The sequence below is a fragment of the Rhinolophus sinicus genome, chromosome 1, assembly GCF_057876585.1.
Source record: "Rhinolophus sinicus isolate RSI-liver-muscle chromosome 1, RSI-T2T, whole genome shotgun sequence".
NCBI classification, from domain to species: Eukaryota; Metazoa; Chordata; class Mammalia; order Chiroptera; family Rhinolophidae; genus Rhinolophus; species Rhinolophus sinicus.
The window spans coordinates 195,501,226-195,528,051 of record NC_142501.1 but is presented as its reverse complement, the minus strand read 5'-3'; the positions used below and the strand labels follow the sequence as shown (position 1 = coordinate 195,528,051).

The 26,826-nt window shown below is 35.2% G+C and overlaps 1 pseudogene; it reads left to right on the top strand.

Moving 5' to 3' along the window:
- The first annotated feature begins 653 nt into the window (after positions 1–653).
- On the top strand, positions 654–5,694 carry LOC148759318 (large ribosomal subunit protein eL30 pseudogene; annotated as a pseudogene).
- Positions 5,695–26,826: the final 21,132 nt, after the last annotated feature.

Genomic DNA, 26,826 nt, shown 5'->3' with positions numbered 1-26,826 from the left:
AATAACTTATAGAATATAGTATTTAATTTACCAAAAAAATGTATTACATGGTTTATAATTATAAAAGCAGTCTCCTGTACCTCATCATCACTGTCTTATTCTAGAAGCATGCACTTTAACTCATTTAGCTAATTTATCTTAGTCTTTGCCTCCATGTTTCTAAATGATTTGCTGCTATTCCAGGTTTTCTCAAATTTAGATATTTCTACAGTAGAGAGTACTTTAGTTCTCCTTTACTTCTCCCCCCCAAAATTACAAATTTATGCAAAAATTCCCTCCCTCTAATCTTAAGAATTTTACATTGAAAAAATAATAACTTTAGTTAAATCAGTAGTCAGTGTGGACATTTTTATGATGACTCAAATACTATTATTCAGTGTGACGAGCAGAATACATTCTGAAAATGTCCCCCCAAGCTTCCTGTCCTTTGCTTATTCAGTCACTAACCTAGCTACTGCTGTGAAATGATTTTGCAGACAAAATTAAGGTGGCTAATCAGCTGAACTTAAAATAGGGAGATTTTACTGGAGTACCTGGAAAGCCACATGTAATGACATGAGCCCTTAACAGAAAAAAAGAAAAGAAAAAAAGGAAGGCAGAAAACCCACTTAAGAGATGTGGCAGAAAAAAAGACAGGACAAAATGAGGACGAAATGGAGAACAGGGAGATTCAAGCTGTGAAAGGGACTCAACCCACCACTGCTTGCTTTGAATACAAAGAGGACCATGAGCCAAAGAATGTAGATGGCTTCTTCAGGCTGAGAATGGAGCCTGTCAAAAGCCATCAAGAAAACAAGAACCTCAGGCCTGCAAGCAGCATAGAACTGAATTCTACCAACAACCCGAGTGAACCGGGAAGCAGATTCTCCCCCACATCCTCTAGGTTAAGGGTTCAGATAAGCCAACACCTGGAATTTAGCCCTAAGAAATCCTAAATAGATTTTTTGAGGGCCTCATCAAGTCCACTCACTTCTGTCTATAGAAACATGAGCTAATAAATGGGTGTTGTTTTGTGTATGCAAGTTTGTGGTGACTTGTTATACAGCAATAGAAACCTGATACATTCATCATTGAGATACATAATACAGTATAATCACTTTTCATTTGCTAAACCATCTGAACACAAATCACTCTTTACATCTGCCATAAAGCCACTGCCATGGACATTTGCTTAGCGTCTTCCTGTGCTGGATCCACTGTTTTCCTTGATCCCAGATTTTTTTTTTTTTTTTTTGTGAAGAGCATCATTCAATACCTTCCAAAGAAGGAGGGAGGGAGACAGAGAGAGAGAGAGAGAGAGAGAGAGAGCCTTGAATAAACTTTGTTTTTGAAACTACTTGGATGAAAATAATTTTGATCAATCTTGACAATAAATTGATTGAGAAGTTTTCTGGATATAAAATTCTAGCCTGGAAATAATTTCTCTTGAGGATTTGGAAAGACAGTGTCCAGCCTTGTTCAAAAATTCAGTGCCATTCTGATACCATTTTCTTTATAGGAAAACTTTTTATTCTCTATCTCTTTCCAGAAGGTTTACTTCCTTCAATAGGCCATTCTTTTCATCTCTAGTATTTTAACATTTCCTAACTTGTACCTTACTGTGTTTACTTTTTCAATTAGTGTGATTACTACTTGGTTAGCCCTTTCAATATGGAAATTTACATTTATCCATTCTGGAAAAAAACAATCTTTAAATTGTTTATTTTATAATTTTCTCCTCTCATGTTCTCTGTTCTCATTTTTTTTTTTTCAGTTAATGACAAATTGAATAGTCTAGTTTAATCCACTAAAATACTTAAAACATTTTCTCTTCTATTATATATTTTTATATTTTCTTCTGTTTTCTTGGAGATTATTCTCAACTTTACTTAAAAACCTTCCTTTGCTATTTAATTTCTGCTATCATGTTTTCCATCTTCAGGTGGTTTTCTACTGTATGCATATTTCTAAGATTTCTTTTTTTCTGAATGTTTTCTTTATATAAAATCCTGCTTTTGTGTTATTGTGGAAATTTATTCTCTCATTTCTCTAAAGAGATATTATAATTTATGGTACTGAATTTTTCTTTTGTTCTCTTTGATTTTCCCTTCCAATAGCAATAATTGTAGTATAATTTTCTATAGAAATAGTGTAAAGTATTTCAGTCTTTTTCTTTTTCGTTTTCTGTTTGTTTGTTTTTTTTTGCTTTCATGGTTGATAGAAACATATTTTTGAGTATTCATAGTTGAAATGCAAACAACATGTCATTGTAGGTAGTTATTGTTGATGTTTATTAGGGAAAAAACAGGGATTTTGATCAATTCTATTTGCAGAATTTATATTTTGAAACAAAAAATATATGATATAATTGACTATGCTTCATTATGAGTATTTTACTGACATGGTGAAACTATAATTTTGAATAGATAGCAATAAGAAGAAAATATCTGCTGTCTAATAATTGGTGGTTCACCCTGGCTATCCGTTCTGTATACCTGAATCTGTTTCTTCTCCATTACCCACATGCTTCTGGTGCTGACACCATTGAAAGTGTTTGAATTCTATTACCTCTGGTTCTGTAGTTTGTCACCATGCCTGGTGAGCCAGTTTGGTGGGTAGTGGCAGTATCACTAAACTAGAAGTCACTTCTTTACCAAGGCTTTTAGCAGTAAGTTAACCCTACACAAAATTACCATGAACCACATACCTTTAATCTCTCTAAACTCACACTGAATATGTTCTCACATCATCTTTTCTTTATTTAGATCCACAAAATACCTGCAGATTCTTAAACACCACCTAACTGGAGGGAAACTGGGAAGAAAGTGAAGTCAATGTGAAAAGGAGACAATGGTCTTACTTGATTTTAGGCAATATATTTAATGTTCAAAATTTTGCCAAAAAGTATGTCTATACTGACACATTTCTGGGTCTCTCTCAAGGAGGATATTAAGATTAAGCTTTATAAACTTAATGACAAATCTACTTCTGCTTTGGGAACCCATACAGTAAACTGATTGGAAATGCAAATTTTGCCCTCAAACGCCTATAAAATTGATCCGGACTGTGCAATAAATAAATCACATTCAAGTCAACCCTATACCAAAATCTGACATTCACTCTGCTATGCAGCCCAGATCAGATCCAGCTGCATTTTCCAAAGTCTATCAGAGGTTAATCAATGAGCTAAATCTTCAGCATTATAGAGATGCTTTAAACTTGAATATAACCTATTCCTGTTGTGAAATATACAGTGAAAAATATAAAAATTTAAAATTAAACCCTTTTTTAAATTTAAATGCAAATAAATAAATGCCTCTTATAGCCTATATCATATTACCTCATGCTTAAGAATTGAACTTCAATGAAATTAAAAGCAAAGTGCTATCTTTCCCAACTTCTCTTTCTAGTAATCTCATTTAGAAGGGTTTAAAATCCTCAGGTAGAAATGGGCTTCCTCTGAGATCTGCAGGTTGGACTATTTTTCACTGAAAAGGCACAGGTAATTCAAGAAAGCCGGTGTTGTGTGGAATCAAGACATGGTCTCTCACAAATTTTATTTGTAAATAGTGAAAAGAATTAATAGCCCCTTTATGTTTTTAAGCCCTGGCCTTATATACAACCCATTTAGAAAAAAGTGAATTCCTCATTCTTAGTAGCAGTTATTCAAGGCAAAATTATGTTCTCAGAAGTCAATAGTTACAGTTGCCAAAATGTGAAGCAATGATTCTGTTTTATCTGAGTGTAAGAAGGTAGATGGGGTGGTTGTAAGTTTCAGCTTCAGCAGACATCAGTCAAAGTACTCGAATGCCAATTGCCTAGAGCTCATGACCTTAGACATTCACTCAGTTGTGGAACTTTTCTCATCAACAGATTTTGAAGGGCATTTTATATTTACTCTATCATTCTGGGGAAGTGTCATGAGGGGTGGGGACCAACGTATAAAAACCAGCTTCAGTGTCAGAGGGTGATAGTCAAAGCGTCGGTTCATTTTGGCAAGGTTTAGGATGTGTTATTGATTGCAACCCCGGGCCCCAGATCTTGCTACAGCTGTCATCCTTTCTCATAGAGCCTATTCAAAGCTCATAGCCCATTTTCCCTAGGAGGTCCATACTTTTGGCACTTCAGTGCTACTTTTTGTTGTTATAATGGTCTAGTGATACAGCATCCCCACTGCTATAAGAAGACATTTTCATGAGTGTGAGTGTGACACAGTGGCTATTCCTACCACCTTTTGCCATAGAATAGCTTGGGCTATAGAAAACTGCCTGTTGGGAAATGCAGTTAATTTTCAGAAGCTGATATTGGGCTGATTGCCAGGCTTAACACTAATAACCTATTCTGCTTTTCAGCACACGTGAAAATCAGCAACTTAGCAATTTAATAAATAGCAAATATTGTTCTGCACATCAGTAGTGAAAAGTGTCAGATCTTGCTTCAGCCTAGGCTGACACACCAGGGATGATGCAAGTTCTATTTCCAAAGAAAATGAGGAGAAGAGTATTTTCGTTGACAATTGTTCTTTCCAACTCATCACTTATAAAAGCCACCTCCCCTATCCTGGGAAGAAGTGAACAAAGCGGTGCAGAAAGACAAAGTGTTATCTTCATGAAACTCCCTTAGAAAGAAAGTGTAAGGCACGGTGTAAAAACAACAATTCTCTTTTAAATTGCCTTCTAATGCCTGGTAATTTATTCATATTTAAGAAGGCATCCAAAAGTTGAATGGGTGCTCTCTGGCAATGTTGTTTCTTTAGTACAGTGCCTCATTTCATCACAGGATGCACAAATTACTTGATTTTTTTTGTTTTTGGTTTTAGTCATTTTTCTTATGTAATCTATTGCTCCTAATATATTTTTTCTTTTTCTTTTTCTTTTTCTTTTTAGTTTCTTGTCTTGAATGTAATTCTGTATGTCAGTGTTCTGGGATAGGAAAACGGGAAGTAAAATGGGGTTTCCGTTACTCAGAAGATAATCCCATGTTTCAGTCTCATGCATTAATGTCACTCTTGGTGATGATGCCATGTGTCACCAAGTCTATAGTATATCAGCTTGAAGTAGCCAAAAATGATTTGTTTCCCCACCTTGTCAGAAGAGGAGGAGGAACTTGGCATCATGAGGAAAAGAAAATGTTTTGGAAGTTTAATTGTATACTTTCAATAAACCCTACTCTTTTCAGCCTTCTTAGATGCACTACTATTTCCATCTTCAGGAGTATTTGTGCCTCCAAATCTGGAGAATTTGAAGCTTCTGTTGTAAATTTTCTTGCCTCCTGTATTACAGGCAGTTGAACTTGATCATTTAATGTTCTATTAAGTCTATTACCGGCAGCTGCTCTTGGTTGGATGTCGACCCACACCTAAGGTAGGAAGATAGTGGCTGCGAGAAGACTAAAAAGTCACTTGAGTCCATCAAATCTAGGCTCCACCTTGCTATGAAATGTGGGAAGTGCGTGTGGGTACAAGCAGACTCCGAAAATGATCAGACAGGCAAAGTGAAACTGGTCATTCTTGCCAACTACTGCCCAGCCTTGAGGAAATCTGAAATATAGTACTATGCCATGTTGGCCAGGATGGGTAGTCACCACTGCAGTGGCAATAAAACTGAATTGGGCACAGCATGTGGAAAATACTACAGAGAATGCACACTGGCTATCACTGGTCCAGGCAATTCTGATATTATTAGAGCCATGCCAGAACAGACTGGTGTAAAATAAATCATGCAAATTTTTCCTTTCGTAAAACTGGCCAGAGCATGGTTAATGAAAAAAAAAAAAAAAATCTATTACCACACATCTGTCCACTTTTTAATTTTTATAATGTTATTGTCATTTCTCATCCAGGACACCTCTATAATATTCTTCAGTTCCTTTTGGACTTATAGCTTTGTTTTTTATTATATTACCATTACTTTTGAAGTTTTTTGGATAGAAACAAGCTGCATACTTTCATTCAAACTGCTATGAGCATTATGGACTGAATTGCATATTCCTAAAATTCATTAAGTACAAGCCCAAATATATGACTATATTAGGAGATAAGAGCTTCGGCGTGAAAATTAAGGTAAATAAAGCTATAAATGTGGGACCCTAATCAAATAGGACTAATGTGTTTATAATAAGACAAAGAGACGGAGAAGAGGTAATGTGAGGACACAGGGAGAAAGTGGCTGTCTGCAAGCCAAGAGAGAGACCTTACCAGAAACTAACCCTGCTGGCACCTTGAGCTTGTACTTGCAGCCTATAGAACTCTGAGAAAATAATTGTCTTTTGTATAAGTCAACCAGTCTGTGCTATTTATTATAGCAACACTCTCAGACTAATACAATGGGTTATTAGGTATAATTTTGCATTTTTTAATAAATTTAATATCTCACAACTGTGACAAAGAGGTCCTTCTCAGCCCTAATTGGGGACATCCTCCATCCCATTGAGGATACCACAACTGATCTGAGACACTACAAAACTTATAAAGGACTTTCTGAATTGTGGTCAGCACTCATCATTTGTTATGCTTATTTGTCAAGTCTGCATCTTCCATTAAAGATATGCTGTTCTGTGGCTTTAGTACTTATTTTTGGATGATTGCCAAGGTAGCTGAAAAACGTGTGGTTCACGCTTCCAAAGTTCATCCTGCAGGCATCCCTTTTGAATGTCCTCATCCATTCCAGAGACCCAAGGAAGTAATGAGTTAGGGTTTCCCTCCTGGGAATCTCAGAATCCTAACCTTGTACTCAGTTACGGGGCTTTAACCCTTCTCTTCCAACAGTTTACCTCTTTTCCTTTCCTCCATCAAAGTCATTCACCATCTCTTTGTGTCAGCTCGTTTCAGCTAGAACAATACCAAGAAAGTGATTACACCAGAGATTGCAACCTTAAAGTGTGTGGCTTTAATGTCTTCTATAGGTTTTGTTTTACTTATATTTTATTTTGACCAACACAATATTTTACTAATTAAGCCATGTTTCTAAATTATGGATTTTTATACTCCCTTGAAAATTTTGTAGATTTGGCAATGCGGACTAGTCAAAAATCTACTGGAGATAAGTAGAATTGCCTAATTTTATGTGAACTAGGAGCGTTTCTTTCATACAATAAATGTGTGCATATTTACAGTCAGTCTGCGTCTCTCATTTACAGTTGCCTATGTCATCCCTATTTACCTTTGGGTTTACAAAATAAGTTTCTTATAAAAAAGTTAAAAAAAAAATAATAAGATGTAGCAGTGCTACCCCAAAGAGTTTTAAAGACTGGGCACCAAACGACCCTAGGTGATGTAATTTGCAAGTGTATGACACTGCCCAGGCTTGTGTATTACATAACTATATATAGTAATCTTCGGATCTGGTCTTCTTCTGTCAAAGTCTGCTTTTGCCCTAGAAACACAAATATTCATAAGGCATGTATACCTCCTTATAACTGGGGTGGAGAGAATACCAGGATAATAAAACAAAAATTAATATCTTAATAAATTGTCCTGTTACAGTAATATATAAGGAAGAACACAGTAGTATACATTGTTAATGAGCATAAAATATTCAACAAAAACCTTGCAAAAGACTGAGTATAGCTGTAAAATTACACGAGGCAGTTATGCAATTATCTAGACTGGAAGGAAGTCTAAATAAAACATCAAAAAAAATTACCATACCCAATGCACTGAAGAGTACAGGACTGAGAGCTCAAAGGTCAGAGTTCTTAATCTTCCCAGGATGCATTGCCTTTATTTGTTGAAAGAGGGATTATACTAAGTGATTATTAAAAACTCATGTTATGTTTAGATTCTTTGATTATAGTAAGTAGTGCAAACCCTTTCAATTCCTAACTCCCAAAGAATGTAACATTGACAAGTGAATGCTCTTTTATGGTTGTTTTTAAAAGAAGCTTTCAACGGAATGGTGTTTGTGCTCAGAGCGATCTTATACTGACTTATTTTGCTTGTATTATTCTCATTTGTGATAGAAGAATCTTTAGTTTGATTTTTCCCCCCTCTGGAAGCCACTGCAGATTTAATTTTCCTCTAAGCAGTAGAGTAATAAAACACACTCTTTCACCCCACAGCTTGAAAAGATTGAGAGTTTTAATGGGAAAACATTCAGCGCAGGTAAGGAAAGCCCCGGAGGCTCTAGGAAAGGAGCCCTAAATTTAGTAAGTAAGAGATATAACAGAGGCAGGAGTTCTACTGTTTGGCTTCCAGGGAAAATCCATTCTGTCTGCGTTCTCAGTTTTCCTTCCTACCTTTTATTTTCAATCTTGTTGCCTTTTCCCTGAATCCTTATCTCTTCAGTACTCAGGGGACTAAGAGGAACAGATAGCCACTTGTTGCCTTCCCTCTATCTAAGCGTCTCTTTTTCAGGCTAATTCTTTTTTTTTTTTAATATTCTAAATACATTGTTTGAGAGAACATTACATTTCTAAGAGTTTTCAAAAGTAAGTTAAAATCATTGTCCAACACCTTAAAGACTATTAAAACACATTTTGATGCACTATATTTGACAATCACCGTTAAATTCTTTAGGACTTTACTGGTTACCCATTACAAAGCTTAGAACAACAGGCAAAGAAAACAGGCACTATAAAAATCTAAGGTCAACCAAGAAAAACCTTTGGCAGAAGAAGGCATCATTTTGAGGAGATGCTAATAATGTCTCTGTCTTTGGACTGCATGTTCTAATGGAACTAAGAAGAGAAATAGCACAAGCTACGTCAGCGATTCTATTCAGGAACCATGAGTTCAGAGGAGCATTGAATTTACAGCTTATCTTCTTAGAATCCAGATGAAAGCCCAGTTAACCATTATTTTTTCCGCTACCAATGCTTAGATTCATCATAAATGGGGGACATTTTATTGAAAAGATTAATGAGATCACTCTCAATTTGACATTTCAGTATGTTTTCCTTTAACGTTGATTCTTAGTTGCAAATACAGTATAATTATTTGCTTAAAGAGCATTCTTTAGGAAAGCTAAGTGGTTATCAATTTAATAAAAAAGTGAAAAAAAAAATAGAAAAAGACTATCTTACCTTTTAGTAACCTTATTAAGACCTTTTTCCCCCATGAGAAATGTAACAGGACACTGTGCACTCTGTGCTTAGCGTGGTTAATCAAATTTTTTTTTGTTTTTGGTTGGTTTGCTGCTGTTTTAAAGCCTTTTCCACCCTATTTCTTAGTCTAAAATCTTTCCCTTCTCCCTATATATATTTTTTCTTGTTGTATAGACTTGCTATGCATTTTCATGGTTTATGATTTCCACTTCTTCTACGAAGCTTTTCATGACTACCAGGACCCCTGTAGTAAGTGTGTCTTGCTCTTTATTATCACATTATTTATATTCTATCCTGCTTGGCACAGGCACACTGTACTGTATATAAACCCTGATGAGAAGTCTTGGTACATGGGTTCAAATTTCTGCCCTACTTCAAATTTCTGAAGCTATGGTTTTCAATCTCCAAAATTAATTGAAAATAATTTTCAATGTTCATGTATATAGAGAGTTGAATGAGGAAAAATATGTTATGTGAAATACGATACCTGTGTGTCACTTTTTCTTAAAAAATATTATAGACTATGAGAATGGGTCTAATTCTCTGAAATCCTTTCTAGTGCTGGGCCTAAATTTTTTAACAGTATAGATGCTTAATAAATATATGTTGTTTAGTTGAATCCCAGCTAGTGTTGTGTAAAACTATTCTCAGTCTCTGTTAATAATCAATATGTATTTTTTCTTTCTAATACATGTCATAAGTAGTAGATGCTCATAATCATTATACCCAGTCATATAATGCTACTATTATACCTTCTAGACTTCCTTTAGAAAGCACTTACATTTATAAAAATGGGGAAAGACATTTATGGAAGGTTATTTATTATGCTTTCTATAAACTAACAATTTTCTGTTTTTTCCTTATCTGGGAAATATGAACAAAGATAATAAGGGGAAAATTTGTTCTCAAGGTCATAGGAAACATTTAGTTGAAATATTTTTTCACACTATTAGGTAAAATTTTTATATGGTGCTACAAATACCACCTCTAAAAATACTGACCCTAGTAACTGTGTAGTACAGTTTCTCTTTGTCTTTTTATTGTGATAAAATACACATAACAAAATTTATCATCTTAACCATTTTTAAGTGTACAATTCAGTGGTATTAAATACATTCATAATGTACAACCATCACCACCATTCATCTCTGTAAATCTATTCATCTATAAAGCTGAAACTTCATACCCAATTAAACAGTAACTTCCTGTTTCCCACTCACCCCTACCATTTTATTTTCTGTATCTATGATTTTGACTATTCTAAATGCCAACTATAAGTGGAATCTCATATTTGTCTTTTTGTGACTGGATTATTTCACTTAGTAGAATATCATCAGAGTTCATCCATATTGTAGTATATTGCAGAATTTGCTTCTTTTTTAAGGCTGAATAATATTCCATTGCATGTGTGTACCAAGTTTGGCTTGTCTATTCATATGTCAATACACACTTGGGTTGCTTCCATGTTTTAACTGTTGTAAATAATGTTGTTATGACCATGGGTGTACACATATCTCTTCAAGACCTTGCTTTCAATTTTTAGGGCATATACCCAGAAAAGGAATTGCTGGCATCTAAAGTTGTATCCTATATATTAATTCCTAAAATTCCCTGCTGCCAGCCTTGCTTAGAACGTGATTATGTCTATCCTGGGTTCTTAAAGCAACCTTCCCATTTGCCTTCAGACTTGTATACTTTAACTCTTTTCTCACACAGACCAAGGGATATTTCTATAATACAAGTTTGTTTATGTGTTTCCTTAATTAGGACCATTACATGATGTCCCATTGTCATTAGAATGAAGTCCAAATTCTTTTAGGAGCTCTACAAGCCCCTGGGGTGTCTGAATGCTGACTGTATCTTCAGACATATTTTTACATCTTCCCTTCAAATCCTACTCTCTGGCCATATTCAGTTTCCACTGGAAGGAGGAATGCTTCCAGAACATTGCTTGTGCTTTCTATCCTTTGGGAATGCTCTTCATCTTCCCCATTCATCTGACAACTCAATCTTCAGATTTAATTATAAATCGTTTTTCCTCACTGAAACCTTCTCTGATGCCACCCTGCAGACTAGTTGAGTCGCTTATTCCCATAGCACACTGTATAATCCCTATGGTAACACTCATCATGCTTTATTCTCTTCAGGTTGTATATTACCTGTCTCCCCTAATACACTGTAAGCATCGTAAGGGCAGGGCAGCATCTGTTGCCTCATAGTTCTATGCCTAACTCATAGTGATTTATTAGTATTTATCTGTTTGGTAAATAAATAAATAGTTATAGTTAAAGAGCAAACTGGGAGCTTGCAGAAACAGTTGCAGCATTTATGTACTCCCAAGAGACTCCTGTAACTCCTAGAAATTTGCTTGAGGTAATTAAAACACCATGGGTTGATATCTGACCTCAATATTTTGTTTTGTATTTTGAAAATATATTTTAATAATATAACAGAAAACTTTAGCATAATGTAAGCTCTGACTTGATAGATTTTTCTTTTAAAATTGCATTTTATGCAATATACATTTTTTAACTCACTGCCATGAATAAAATTCAAATTTGTATGCATCCACTACAAAAATATTTTCAAACTAATATGAGGTGATACTTTCTGCCCTCCAAAGTTTCAGTTTCACAGTCCTACCTTTTTGGTCCATGTTTATTGGTGCAATTACTTGATTTTTTAGTGTATTTTGCTTTTGTTACCTCATAAAAGTTTCTTGGAAAAATGAACTCAATAATGCCAGCAAGCACAGATTTAAGTATTATTACAGACTTATTCTTCTCTACCAGAACAGAAAGTCATGTCTTTCAGGAGAACTGAGGGCCCCAGTCAAGTGTGAATCTTCTTTGATAGAAGCCAGTCATGATGTTTTCATTCTCTATGTCAGATGCTAGTTTACACAGCCATGTGACCAAGATAAATCCAAGAGATACAATGAAACATTTTCTAAAGATTTATAGGAAACCATGCATTCTTCTTAAAAATGGACATAAGGTACTCGCATTCCTTTTACTATGATTTAGGCATTGCTTTTCTGAAAGGATATGTCAGTTTGAAACTGCTGCAGCCAACTTGCTGACCTGAGGGAAGTGCTAAGAAAATCACGTATGAGCCCATAAGGAGTCCTGGCTTTCTGAGCTGTTGAATAGAAAACATCTTAGAAGTGCCATACTTCTATATTTCTTATATAAGAAGGTGCATTTTTTTCTCTCATTCTTTATACTTATTTTTATTGGGATTCTCTTGCATCTAGTATTCATAAACTTAATTGTTATTTAGAAAAATACAGAAATTACTAGGCATGATAAAACTTGTGAAAATTTACACCCTAATATTAAAATCTTAACTAAGTTTAATCTATTACTTCTGAATTCAAATATGAAGGAAAAGAATCAGATTAAAGACTATATGTAAAATGTTAAAATAATATTAGTGTTTACATTTAAAATTCAAAATATAATTACAAATTTTGCTATTTTTCATTTTGTTGTAAACAGAAAGTATATTCTAATAAATAGACATATTTTTGACCTCTATACTTTCTATTTTCACATATATATTTAGAATTGCAAAATTATGTGAAAGTAGAAACTCATAAGTTTTCTTGATATATGTATAGCTTTTGTGTAGCTAATTGTATAAATATGTATTGTTCAAGTAAGAGAAAATTGTTCTGTTTTGTTTTTCATTTCCTGTCATCATTTCTCCAAAGTGTATAAAATTCTCTAAGTAATAAATTTGTTTTTTAAGTAATCTGATATCATATTATTAAACAGAATAAAACTGTTCTGCAGTCATCATGGAGTATATACGGATTCTAGGTAATTTTGATATATCTGAGAATGACAATATGATGTATTTTCTCTATATTGTGTTCAAGATGTTTAGATCAAATAAAAAGGTAAAAAGAACAAGTGCTTTTTTCCAAAGTCTATATATATTCAGAACGTAAAAACCACAAGTAGCACAAAAGTTCTTAAGCTATTTATTAAATCTGTGACTTTCAGATTCATATCAACTTTTTTTTTAAGTAGTACTTCTAACCAATGAACTTTATTATTGACACTTTTTGCAGTATTATAATAATTATCCTTTTTATTTCTTAACCTATGAAGAGAAAAGTTTATGTGTTCCTCCTTCTAGCTAGGTTCTATGTCTAAAGTTTATTAAGACCACAAGTGAAGAAGCCTCATTCATCTTATTCCCCTCAGGTACTCCAGTTCACAGAGTTGAAAGTAGCTTGTCTGATTTTTCTTTGGGGACCTTATTGCACTAATGAGCGCTTAGGTGTAATACACTAGAAGTTTTGCGGGTGGAGATTGTTTGTTACTTACGGTGAGAATGAGCACGCTATCCCAGTGCAAAGTGATTTATTACAACTTTTTGCAGTACCAGCAAAATGGTTCATACTTGCCAATTTTTGCTTTACGTGCAAAACTTTTTTTTAAAAAACAGAAGTCACTGTATTCTTGATATTAATTATGGTAGTATTTCTAAATAATATAAGTTCCAAAAAATATCTGGGTGGTCCTTAGGACAACTGTTTTCAAGGCAACATGACAGCGGTATGACTCTTTTGGTAGAAGGCTTTTTTACTTATAATCACATTTTAAAATTTCCCAGATTATGACACAAGTAGATGATGGATCTACTTTGAAAATACAAACATATATAGAAGGACTTTCTATGAATGCAAATTACTTCAAATTGCTTTTACATCTGCGGAAATGTGTTGATATGATATAACAACATAGGCTGTGAATCATTTAGTTTTACACACACAGACAGACACACAGACACACACACACACACTATATAAATATATATATATATATATATTTCCCCCCCCCCCCCCCACAGGCTTTTAATTTCACTTCCTCAGATTTTGGATTGCTTTTTGTTTTTTTATCTTGACAGTTGTGAGTGCCTCAATTACATATAATAGCATACTTCATTCATTGTTTCTGTAGTGCATATGTATAATAAACATATTGGTGGGATAGGGAACCCCACTGGCCATTTTAAAGATCTTATCATTCTATCCTGGATAGTTCATCATGGCAATGCTGTTTTTCCACTTTCATCAGAAGGAAGTTTCTACAGACGCATTAAAAACATTCTGTTTTCTACCCTAGTTAAAAGTCTATCAACTGAATCGTGATCAGTTTCCACTGCCTTTTACTGCCTCCTCAGCCAAGAGGAGGAATCTCTTCATAATAAGACCTTTGCTGGCATAAGCCTTTCAATGGTTTTATAATCTACTGCCAATAACACTGAAGCTTCCGTTGGAAAGATTTACAAACATGGATCCACAGACTTACTGAATTAGAATCACAGTTTTAATATCCCCCTTTTGGGGTGATGACTATGCAGCCTACCTAGCATTGATCCAGGAAACTACACTTGGCAACTCTAGTCTAACAGATCACACCAGCTATTGGAGAGGTTAGGTCACCATTATCAGTAAGAATGGTGATGTGATTGCCCATCTTGGAGACCAAAGTCTAAACGGGGCATCAATGAAATCTGATGCTAGTTCCAGTTTGCACATTAACTAGCTGTAGTACATTAACTATACAAAGGCTTCAGCTTCTGGCTGGCCTGTGTAGCTAGGGAATTGAACTAGATGATTTTCAATTCCTTGACAGGAAATTTGGTGACAATTCAAAATGCTTTACTTTATGAGAAGATATCATCATACCAATAAAGTTGTTGCATCCATTTGCAGGTTGTAGGGAACCATGGTGGTTTTTTTTTTTTTGGTGTTTTTTTTGTCTCCTTGGTCCCCACTAGATTTTGAATCACCAGAAAACCAACATCATCGGCACAATACTTAGAATAGGTGACTATAATTCTTTTGAAGGTAGGTATTGTATCTGTTTCATTCACAGATTTCTTATATAGAAAATGTCTAACATGTTGCTAGATGGCTCAATAAATATTTGTTGAATAAATGAATTAATAAAAGACTCATCACGCAGAGCTTCCCACTTACTAATAATAAGGTCAACCTTCTTTTTGCTCTGAGAGACACTCTTTTTCATGGATTGGAAAGCAATACTGATTTCAGGGAGAAGAAATCATCAGTGTGATCTCAGTGAATTTGGATCACAAAATGGTAAAACCTTTGTATCCTGCAGTCCATTAGATAGTCATGATGATAATGAAAGGTAATACCCTGTTTCCCCAAAAATGAGACCTAGCCGGACAATCAGCTCTAATGCATCTTTTGGAGCAAAAATTAAAATAAGACCCGGTTTTATTTTACTACAACATAAGACTGGGTCTTATATAATATGATATAATATAAGACTGGATCTTATATTAATTTTTGCTCTAAAAGATGCATTAGAGATGATTGTCCAGCTGGGTCTTATTTTCAGGGAAACAGGGTACATAAAGTTGTACCCTGCATCTAAGCCCTTTATGTCCTTACAATAATCCTATGAAGTAAGTTCTCTTCCCAACACCACTTTTAACAGAAGAAACTGAAGCACAAATAAGTGACTCGCACAAGGTCATAAAACTTTCTAGATCAAATACCTGCCAGTCTCTTGTACTTCCATGAATCCCTCCATCACACACACACATACACACACACACCTCAAAAAACATCCCAGTTGATTCTCTGTTTAAGGAAACGTTACGGTGTACCCATATGTGTTTGCTCATAGTACCACTTTAAATTTCAAATATGGAAGAGGGAATCAGAACTGAGAGTCTTTGCTTTAACTCAAGAAAGCAATACATTCATTTTGGAGCAGCAGTCTATATGCAACAACCAAACATAGCCAATGTGTTCAACAGTAAAAGCAAAATTTCACAACTTAGTACAGTTCTCTTTTGCCTTTTACAATTAGTGTATCTTTATCCAGAACTTGCAAATTTTTGAAATTTATATGATGCATTAATTATATAAAAGATTGTCTTAGAATAAAAAGTATTAGACACAGCAGAACTCAGTGATTAATGGTGGTTCTTTGTATTAGTTTCCTAAGGCTGCTTTAACAAAGTACCTCAAACTGGGAGGCATATAATAGCAGAATTTATTTTCTCACAGTTCTGGAAGAGAGAAGTCATTGGAAATTAAGGCTTTGGCAGTGTTGGTTCCGTCTGAGGGCTCTGAGGGAGCATCTGGTTCCATGACTCCCTCCACTTCTAGTGATTACGGGCAATTTTTGCCATTCCTTGGCTTGCAGATGCAGTACTCCAATATCTGCCTCTATTTTCACTTGCTCTTCTCCCTGGGTATTTCTGTGTCCAATTCTTCCTCTTCTTACTAGTTATATTGGATAAGGGCCCACCCTAATGACCTCATCTTATCTTAATTAAATCTGCAAAGTCCCTACTTCCAAATAAGGTCACATTCACAGGCATTGTAATTTAAGAATTTAACAGATCTTTGGGGGGCTGGGGACACAAGTCAATCCATAATGCTATTTTTACAAATTAAACGTTTTTTCCCACAATAATACTAAAGGCTAATTTGACCACATGTTCAAAACATTCATGTTTAAAATTTCCTCTATAATATGCCTAATATGTGCCATGCATTTCACTGTGCAATATACATATATCAATTCATGAAATTTTCACAAGTTTAAACAGTAGGGATTTGGACCAAGGAAGTCTGGCTCCCAAACCTGCTCACTAACCTTTGGCAATATTCTTCTTTCAGTCTCACACTCCTGAATCCTTCCTCTTCTTCATTTCCTTTCACTCTGCAATCTCAGAATTTTTCTAATCTGCCCGGTAGGTCATTCTCTGTGTTGCCTCCATATGTATTATAAACATCCTTCCTCATTGCTCAACACTGACACAAGTGATGTTACTTTCAAATTGCCAAGATTTTAAGAAATGAAACTTCAGCTAGACTGCTGAAATACACATGAACGATAATGGATGTATGGGTTACCCTTTCTAGGTCTGAATGTTAAAAGTTGAAGTCTTATATAGAATTCTTTTTAAAAAATTACTTAACTGTAAGGGCTAAAATTATTTTAGTAGAAATTCAGATGTTTGGATTGCAAAAGGGTTTGATATTGAATCTGTGTTCTGCCACAAAGTAGCTGGCACATTGAGTTAATTTTCATTTCTTTAAACTAGGGATTTATCAAAAGCAGGTTAACCTTATCATTTCCTTTTAACAGATTAGAACCTGAGGTAGATGAAGGTTGAGTAACTTGTTCCAGTTCACACATCTAATAAGTAGAAGCAGTCTTGAGCCGGCATTGGACTGTCTCCTATTACATTTTATAAAATTATTTATAAGAAATAAATGAGATAATGTATTTATATATCATCTCCTTGTGACCCTCTTCTGCGTTTTCAAATTTTTTTCTTAAAACACGTCTGCTTGGCAATGAGAAGGCGTATTCCAATTCTCAGTCATATTACACTTTTTCTACAGACCTCCCTGCTGTTGTAAGTCAGATATCAACATCATCCACTCGTATCTTTGACTAATCCTCATAATCCCACATCGGAACTGAACCCAAAATAAAAACAAATGAATAAATAAAAAAGAAACATGTTTAATATTGTAACATATATTTTTAAAACATGCTTATATTTCCCTTTTAAATCAGAAGCTAAATAATTAGCATTTTGTCTTAAATGTAAATAATATTCTGTATTACACACATTTTAAAAGGTTTATGGCTAACTGTCTTAATCAGCTTGAGTTGCCCTAACAAGATACTATAGACTAGGGGGCTTAAGAAACAGAAGTATATTTCTCACAGCTCTGGAGACTTACAAATCCAAGATCAAGGTGCTGGCCAATTTGATTACTGGTGAGAGCCCTCTTTCTGGCTTCCTGACAGCTGCCTTCTTGTTATCTCCTCACATGAATGAAGGAGGAGAGAAAAAGACAGAGAAAGAGAGACAGAAAAAGAGAGAGAGATCACATCTTCTTCCAAGGCCACCAATCCTGTGGAATTAGGACCCTGCCTTTATGACCTCTCTAAACCTAATTACCTCCTAAAAGCCCTACCTCTGAATACAGTAATATTGGGAGTTAAGGCTTCAAAATATGAATTTGTAGGTGGGGGATGCAATTCCCTCCGTAGACTGAATTTTTATTATCCATTTTACCCAAAATGATTCATATTTAGATAATATGAGAACTTGAAAGCAGCAAAAATGTGAAGCAGAATTTAAAATGTATCACAATTAATGAATTATAATTTCATATAGTAAGTTCTTAATTCTTTTATAATGATTAAAGCATTAGACTTTCTTAGCTTGTCTTTGGATATCTGTACTTAGATTTGAATTTCCTCATAGCACTAGGTAGAGATTGTTTTTGCTATAGTCACAAAAACTACAAAAGTTGTTGGCATAATCTTATTGTAATTAAATTCCCATTTATAGAAAGTCTAGTGTTTGAATTGAAAGTGGTCTATTTCCATAAAACCTCAATATGCAGAATCTTATTATCCATGCTACTACTCAAATGTTGAAAAGCTCAGACTGTGAAAACATAGTTATATAGTCAATTTCCATTTAAGCAAAGAGCTTTAATAGAAGAAGCATCAAATATGCTACTTACCACATTAGTACTTTTTCAAGTCTTATCGAAAGGAAGCTTTTACCTTCCTGTTTTACAACTATATTAAAGCCAATTATAGATGAGATCAGTCAATTTTTAGATCAAAATTCATTGCCACTACGTCAATAATCCTGGTCAAATTGTGCTTCAGAGGAAAAGCACAGAGGAAGGCACTGTGCTTACGGGGTGCTGAGGAAGATCTTCGTGTTCCTTTTAGGAGCTTCAGGGTCTCTCACGGTGTGAGCTCGTCAGGTATTCTAGGCATCTCTGGGCCAGGAGATTCAGGCACTTTCTCTCCCCTTTTCTGTACCTGTACTTGGTTTCGTCAACGTCCTCAGTAAAATGAGAAATATCAATATTTAGATGTCCTAAATAAATAAATAAATAGATAGATAGATAGATAGATAGATAGATAGATAGATAAATAAATAAATAAATAAATAAATCATTCTTGGATCATTTTTTTGTATGGTTAGCAGCAAGTAAGAACAAGTTCTTTTTTTATATCTAAAGATGTCATTTATAATTGCCTATTAACAAGGCATGTAAGGCTTATGCTTCTACAATTTTACTCATGTACGTGAGAGTGATGAAATTCCCTGGATCACCCTACACTCGTGTGTGTGTGGGGGGGGGTTCTTTACACGCAAAATACCATTTTAGGTTGTGAGAATGTCAAGGCGGACAAGCTGTTGCTCTCTAGGAACCCCCCATCTGCCAGGGGAGACAGAAACATGTGCCAGAAACAATTAAACTGCTGGTTTTGTATGAGTTTCTCTACATTAAGAAAATAATATGCTTTTGTAGCATGAGAAAGGCATGATGTATTCTTGGAATAAGTAAACAAAGTCAAGAAGGACTTTATAGACAAAAATGGCTCTGTCGTAAAGAATTAATTTTACCCAAAGAGAGGTCTGTGTTTTGTCCCAGATTCTGTGAGATAATCTTTAAACTCTTGACATTTCCCAAGTTATAGGAGTGTCTTTGTTACTCACAGTAGGCTCCTGGACCACACCTGATAATTTATGCTAACAAGATGACTCGGATTGGGAGCAGGCTATGCCAAAAAGACCAACCAGGTGATTGGAGGGTTGAGGCTTTGCTCACCTACATGGGCAATGGCTCAGTCAACTGTGCCTCTTTAATGAAGCCCCAATAAAAACTAAGGAAACCAAAGTTCAAGTTACCTTCCTGGGTTGGCAATACTGCATGGATATTATTAGACATAGATGACAGAATTGTAAGACATTCCTGAGGACTTCACTCTGTGTGTCTTTTCTTTGGAAGGTTAGAATTTTCATTCTGTAATCATAAGTATAACACTATATGGCATTTCTCTAAGTTCCTGGAGTTGTTTAATTGAACCTGAGGATGACTGCGGGAAATGTTGAATTTGTAGCCAGCTGGTCTGAATAGGGTGGCCTTGGGACAACTTAAACTTGCAGATGGCGTCTAAAGTGATGGAAGACTTGTAGGTGCTCCTTCCTCAGATAATCCAGTTTTCCTAACTCATTTCAATGGCATTTAAATTTGAGTGAATACCTTTGGGGATCTGGGCACCTAGATGGATATTCAATGGAAAATAGGGAATCCTCCTGGGTTATAATTCACTCTGAGCTTGATCTACCAAACCTCTAGGTTCTTGAAAGGAAGAGATTTATTCAGAGTAGTGCATCCTACTTCACACTCATTTTTTTTCTCCTATATTAGAGTCTCATTGGAGTCATATAGAAACTAGATGGAGAAAAAAGGAAACATAGTAAATAAAAATTTTAAGAGATGTTTCAATGAAAACCATATAAAACCCTGGGATACAAACAAATAGTACTGGCTTGGGGCCCTGATGGGCAGATGAGTTGATTAATTCACTTATTCTTTTTGACCTCTTGCTAGTATGTCTTTTTGTATTGCAGAGCTTATAGAAATAAAAGCCAAATTTTATGACTCCCTTACACCTAGAAGGAGTCTGGATGTAATTTTGATATAGCTGTCTAGATCCTTATTTGGAAGTGAATAAAATGGGTAGAGAAGCAGGGTGTGAGCTATTTATTATCCAGGTGTTTAGCATAGCAGCGTTATCAGAAGCTATGGTTGTGGCTTCCCCACTTTGCAGACTATACCAAAACGGTTTGATTCTGAAGCCAACCACTATAGTGGCCCTTTCCTTTTCAACAGATAACATTCTGATCTTATCAGTACAATATGCTCCTTTGGGGTGCAATTCTGAGGTGAGCTCCTAAAAGTCATTCCCCTGGGGACTCTGTATAGGGTCAGTCTGATTAGGCTAAATGAATCTGCAAGTCAGTTTTAATTTAATGCTTAATCTATTTATATTCTGTATCAAAACCCTAACTGATTAACTCTGATTACCTTCTAAAAGAAGATATACAACAAATAAAACTGGAGACATGAAATCCCTAGACAAATATAGTTTAACTAGGAGCTTGTTAGAAATGTGGAATCTCAGACCCAACCCTAGACCTATTAATCAGAATCTGCATTTTAACAAGATCCCTACTGATTCTCTTTTTTTTTTTTTTTCCATCATAGAACTAGGAAAGCTAAAGACGTAAAACAAATTTAGTGCTAACTGCTAAACAGGTGAAACAAGGAGAATCCCTATTACAAAGCCATAGGGACAGGGTGATGCTAATTTAATGTTTGTCAGGATAGGGCTCTCAGAGGCTCTAACATTTGAACTGAGACTGGAATAGTATTAAGGATCCAGGCATGAGAAGATCTGGAGAATATCTCAGACAGATCTGTCAACTGCAAAGGCTTTGAAACAGGAATGGTTTGACATGCTCAGAAAATAGGAAAGCTTTGTGACTTGAATATGGCAAGCAAAGAGGAAATGGAGAGGTTAGAAAGGTAACTGTGAACTTGGCATGTAGGTCTGTCTCTGACATGAAAAAGGAACATTGATTTCTACTAGCATCAGTTGGAAGAACTATTAGTGGATTTTTAATCAAGCAAGTAATATGATATAATTTAATTTTTAAAAAACAGTGTGAAGAATAGATAACAGGCCTGAATAACTGGAAGCAGGGAGCCTATTTTACTACACAAGCAAGAGATAAAAGTAAAATGGACAACAGTATTGGCAATAGAGATGGGGAAAACTGAATGCATGCAACATTCTATACATTATTTTAACAGGAGTTGGTAATGGATTCAGTGTGATAGGTGAAGGAAAGAGATAAATCAAAGATAGCTCTAAGGTTTGGGGTTTGTTCAACTGGTAGGATGATTCTGATATTACTGAGATGAAGAAGGCAAGAATAAGAAAGATTTAGCTATGGGTTTATTAAGAACTCCATTTTTGTACATGCAAAGTTTAAGGTATCTGTCAGAACCACAAATGGAGATGGTAACTAGGAAGCTTGGAATGAGGTTCAAGTTCAGGAGAGAAGTCATAACTACAGCTCTGATAATCATCTGTACTTGTAATGTATTCAAAGCTAGAGACCTGGAAACTGACTAGTTAAAAAAAAAAAAGTGTATAGAGATAATGGGAACTATTAACAACCGATCGTTGGGGGTTCTCTTGCATCCCTGGACTATGTAAACAAGAGAGAGACAGCAGTAGAACTAAGCAGAAGGATTAGTGAAATTAGAGAAAAAGAAGAAAGGTATGGTATCTCATTTAACAGATAAGGGACTTGGTCAACACTGTCAAGAGCTGATAAAATTTGAGATAGAAGACAGAATAGTCACTTTTACTTTTGGCACAATGGTAAATCACTGATAATGTTAACCAGAGCATTTCCTGATGAACTGATAGTAATGGAAGCCACAGTAAAGTTGGAGGAAGGAAATGCAAGGAGCAATTTCCGGCACATGTTGAGAGGTTTTACTAAGAAAGTGTCCAAAGGATTAGGACAGTAATTGGAGTAGGATATAAACTTAAAATTCAAATTTCCACTTTTAGTTTTATTTTGTCTGATGTGAGATAGTAGAGATTACTGTAATAAAGAGAATATATACATTATGAAGCAAAGTCCCTAACAAGTTACAAGTGATAGGAAAATGGAAACTAAGATGAGAGATTTTGGTTTTTGTTTGTTTGTTTGTTTTTTGATAGAGCAAAGACTTCTTATGTTTATTTTGTAATATAAAGGAACATAGAAAATATGCATATACACAGAAGTAGGTTTTGCATGTGGTTGTAGGAAGATAAGGAATTTCTTATTTTTTTCAACTGACTCATAAGGAAAGGTCAATGCCAGGAGTTCTTGGATAAACATGCAGTCTTGCTTTTCACTGAGATAACTGAGACAAACCAAAAAGTGAAACATAATTGGTACTGTTAGTCTTTTGATGAAAGAGGGCCAAATAATTCAAGCTAGAGTCTAGAATACTTAGTTTAAAGTTACTGGAAATGTGGGCAGCACTGCTCTTTACCTACAGATGGTATGATGGACATGAGTTTAAAAATCTTACTTGAATCTAGGTGTAGCCAAATTACTAAATTCTGGCAAATAAGATTGCAATGACTTCTGAAGCTGACTACCCAGATTCTGGTCAGTTAGGCCATATTTAGACCAGGACAGGAACCTTCTTATCTTAAAAGCCATCTTGTCTTACTTTTCACCTTGTACCTGTCCCCTTGTGTTTGCCTTAGGCCTAGGGAAGCCACCTGGAATGCAGAAACCATCTTATCCTGTCTTATCCTGTTTGTCTCCTTGGGGCTTGTGATCAGTGGACGTGGGTGGGCCTGGGCTATCAGGACAGAGGCTTGGGGGCCAGGGTGTGGAGCTGGAGGGCTTGGTCAGGCCCCAAAACCCTTGGTTGCTAGAGACAATGCAATGAAAATCCCCTGAAGCATTGAAGGGGGAACAACATCATTTACACCCTCCTATAAAACTGCATAGCCCTTTTTTGCTCAGGAGGTTATGGTCTTTTCTAATCTGACCTCCCACTGTTCAAATGTGCCAAATAAATTCTAATAGACCAATTTTGGTCTTCCACAACTCATTCCTCCCGCCGTGCTGTACAGGGTCATACTTCACATGTTAAGGCATAATTCTCTACAGGACTGTTTTCACTTCACTTCAAGTGCTAGATCTCAAGGGTCCCCACATCTGACCAACTGGCTGCAAATGTAATGGTTCTCACTAGCCACTCATGTTCAGTGTTTGCTAGAATGACTCACAGAAGTTAGGACAGCACGATACTTATGATTTTATTAATATTTTATCAAAAGGATACAAATCAGAACAGCTATAGGGAGAGGCGAGATGGACAGGGTGTGTGTGGTCAAGGAAGGTCCAAAATCTGCAGTTTTCTTGTGCTTAAGATGTATTAGCCTCCCAAAACATCAATATGTGACAATATGACGAGCCAACCAAAGAAGTGTACCCAAGCTTCATTTCCCGGAGTTTTTATCAGAATCTCATTACATAGGTATGATTGATGAATCATCATCCACATGGTTGAAATAAATCTCCAGTCCTCTCCTCTTCCTGGATACCAGGCTGAAATCACATGGCTCAAAGGTCCAACCCTCAGATTACATGCTTAATTTTTCTGTAATAGACGGCCCTCATCCAGAGTCATCTTATTAACATAAACAATCTAGGGACTCACCATGAGTCATCTCATTAGCATAAACTATCAGGTTTGGTCCTAGGGGTCCACCATGAATAACTAAGACACCTCCATCACTAGGGAAATTCCAAGGACTTAGAGGTTACTTCTCAGGAATCAGGGACAAAGTCCAGCCAAGGTTTTTATTTTAATGATTTAATGATTATTTCTCAGGAACAAAGGACAATTATCAAATTATTTATTATATAGAGATATGAATAAAAATGTTGTGTGAGTCCTCTTTGAAATCAACTTAAAAGCAGCTATTTCTACTGTGAAGAAAACTCATTTGCCATTCTACCTTTTCTGGGTCTCTGGCTTCCACTTGCATAATTTATCTAGAGCTTTAACAGCCATCTTGGATAATGAGTTGACCTTGAGGATAAAAGCACATTGCAGAAAAGAGCTTGGTAAATTATGGCCCATGAGCTAAATCCAGCCCACCACTTGTTTGTGTCTATACTGTTTTATAGTAACACAATCATACCTATTCCAGCAGATATTGTCTAAAGCCATTTTCATGCTACAATGGCAAAGGTACTTTTGGTAACAGAGCAGAGTTGATTGGTTATAATAGAGACTGTGTGGCCTGCAAAGCCTAGCACATTTCCTGTCAGGCTGTTAGGAAGAAGTTTCTTTACCCTTGATTTAGAACAATGGAAAAGAAGAAAATGAGTGTGTGTCCCTGGTAACTGTGGAGCTTCTGTACTAGCCATGGGCTACTTACATCCAGGCTTCTTTGAGGTGAATAAGAAGCATACTTCCAACTTACTCAAGCCACTATTTTTATTTTCTTATTTTTTATTTTATTCATTTATTTATTGCTAAATGCAGCCAAATCTAATCCTTAGTAATAAATCTGGTATTTACCACAGACTTGATACCTAATATGTAAAAAGTTCTTTATATTAAAATCTAATACATTTAAATGTTTACCACGTCAAAATTTTGCCATATGTCATTTAGTTTACTTTTTTTAGGGAGGTTTCAAGAACTTTTTTTGGTAGTTTATTTCAAAGTCTCATTTTGTTAGCACTCATTAAAAAAATGCTAATTAGAAGGAAAGAAGTTAAAGTAAGAATTTTAAGACAACTATTAATATCTTTCCTCTTCCTCTAACACGATTTTCTTGATTTTCAATGAGCCAATATTTGCCGTGATCCAAAAGTATTCTGAGAATGTACTCATTACTGTAAATATCCCACAGCAAGATATAAATTCTACTAATTACCATATGTCAAGTTTTTGATCTCTCCACTCAGAAGCAAGTTATCAGTGTATCTGTGATTAATGCCAGAGATAATATTTCTCAAAAAAACACTGTGCCTTCATTTAACAGACTATTCAGAAGACTGACTGAGTTTTCTAACATTTTATATAAAATGTTATTAACATCTGGAGGGATCCTCACTGATATTGAACAAATGCTACATTAAGTTTTAGTGTTATTAAATCTTACAGTAGATCAAATAATATCCCAATCTACATCAGGCAAATGCCATGATTACAAGAATTTATAGTAGTAGCTCATCATAGTTCCATAAGTACACATTTATTTAACCAGTTAAGCATGAAAGTGGCATTATTGTCAGAGATGTGATATATGACCTGAACATCATTTGGTTAATGAGGAACAAGAAATACCTGCTAAGTAGGGCAGGTATTCTGTTAACAGAAGACTGCTAATAGCCCCTGACATATGCAGATTGAGTGGTCTTATGTAAAAATATACTGAATGAAGAAATCCTGTTGATAATAGGCCTCTTCTTTTTATTCATATTTTTTTTTTGGTAAACATTTAGCTCTAGGAAATTGAAAACTATAGCCTGTAGTTGCAGACATTGTGCACATTCTCCTGTGTACTCAGTCAATGATAAATAACTGCTGCCATTTCAGGTTTTTGTCCGTTATGAACTTCTAGAGAAAAATCTTTTCTCCCAATTTCTAATTATCTAGACTCCCAAATGTATCCACCCACAGAATCCCCTGGCTTAAATTGGAGCCAAGTCTTAACTTATAAAATTCCTTTAACTCCCTCAACTCTTTCTCCAGTCTTATAAATAAGAAAGACAATCAGCATTTTACCTTAGGGTGGGGAAAATGTTGAAGATAACAGATTTTTGAATGGTTTTTGTAGGTTTTCAATGAAGTTCCTTATTGCTGATTGACAAAGAATTAATGGACACAAGCAATCCAGGGAATGTGGGGTGGGACTGTTAAAGGGGATTTCTGCTAGGAGTTACAAAATTCCAGATAAAAATGGTAATTGTGAAATACAGGGGATTCATCTTTATTGATAAAAAATAGAAAAAATAAATCCTATTACTCAGCTTGCAGTCCCTGAAATAATTCAGTACAACTCCTAAAGCCTAAATTGGTGGCTCTAACCAATGTGTATTAAAACATATAAAAATGATCTATGTAAAACACTAATTATAAACTGTCATCTTTTACTTTAAATATTCTTTGATGTGGAATTTGTTAGTATGGTTGTTTTTAAAATGTTATGTTAAGGAAGCAGTGTAGCATAGAGATTATAGTATCATACAGTTATTATACCTACTAATTCTAGTATACCTACTATACCTACTAGAATTACCATATTGGTCAATTTAAATAGCTTCTCTGAAACTTGTTTTATCATAATGAAGTTCTATATA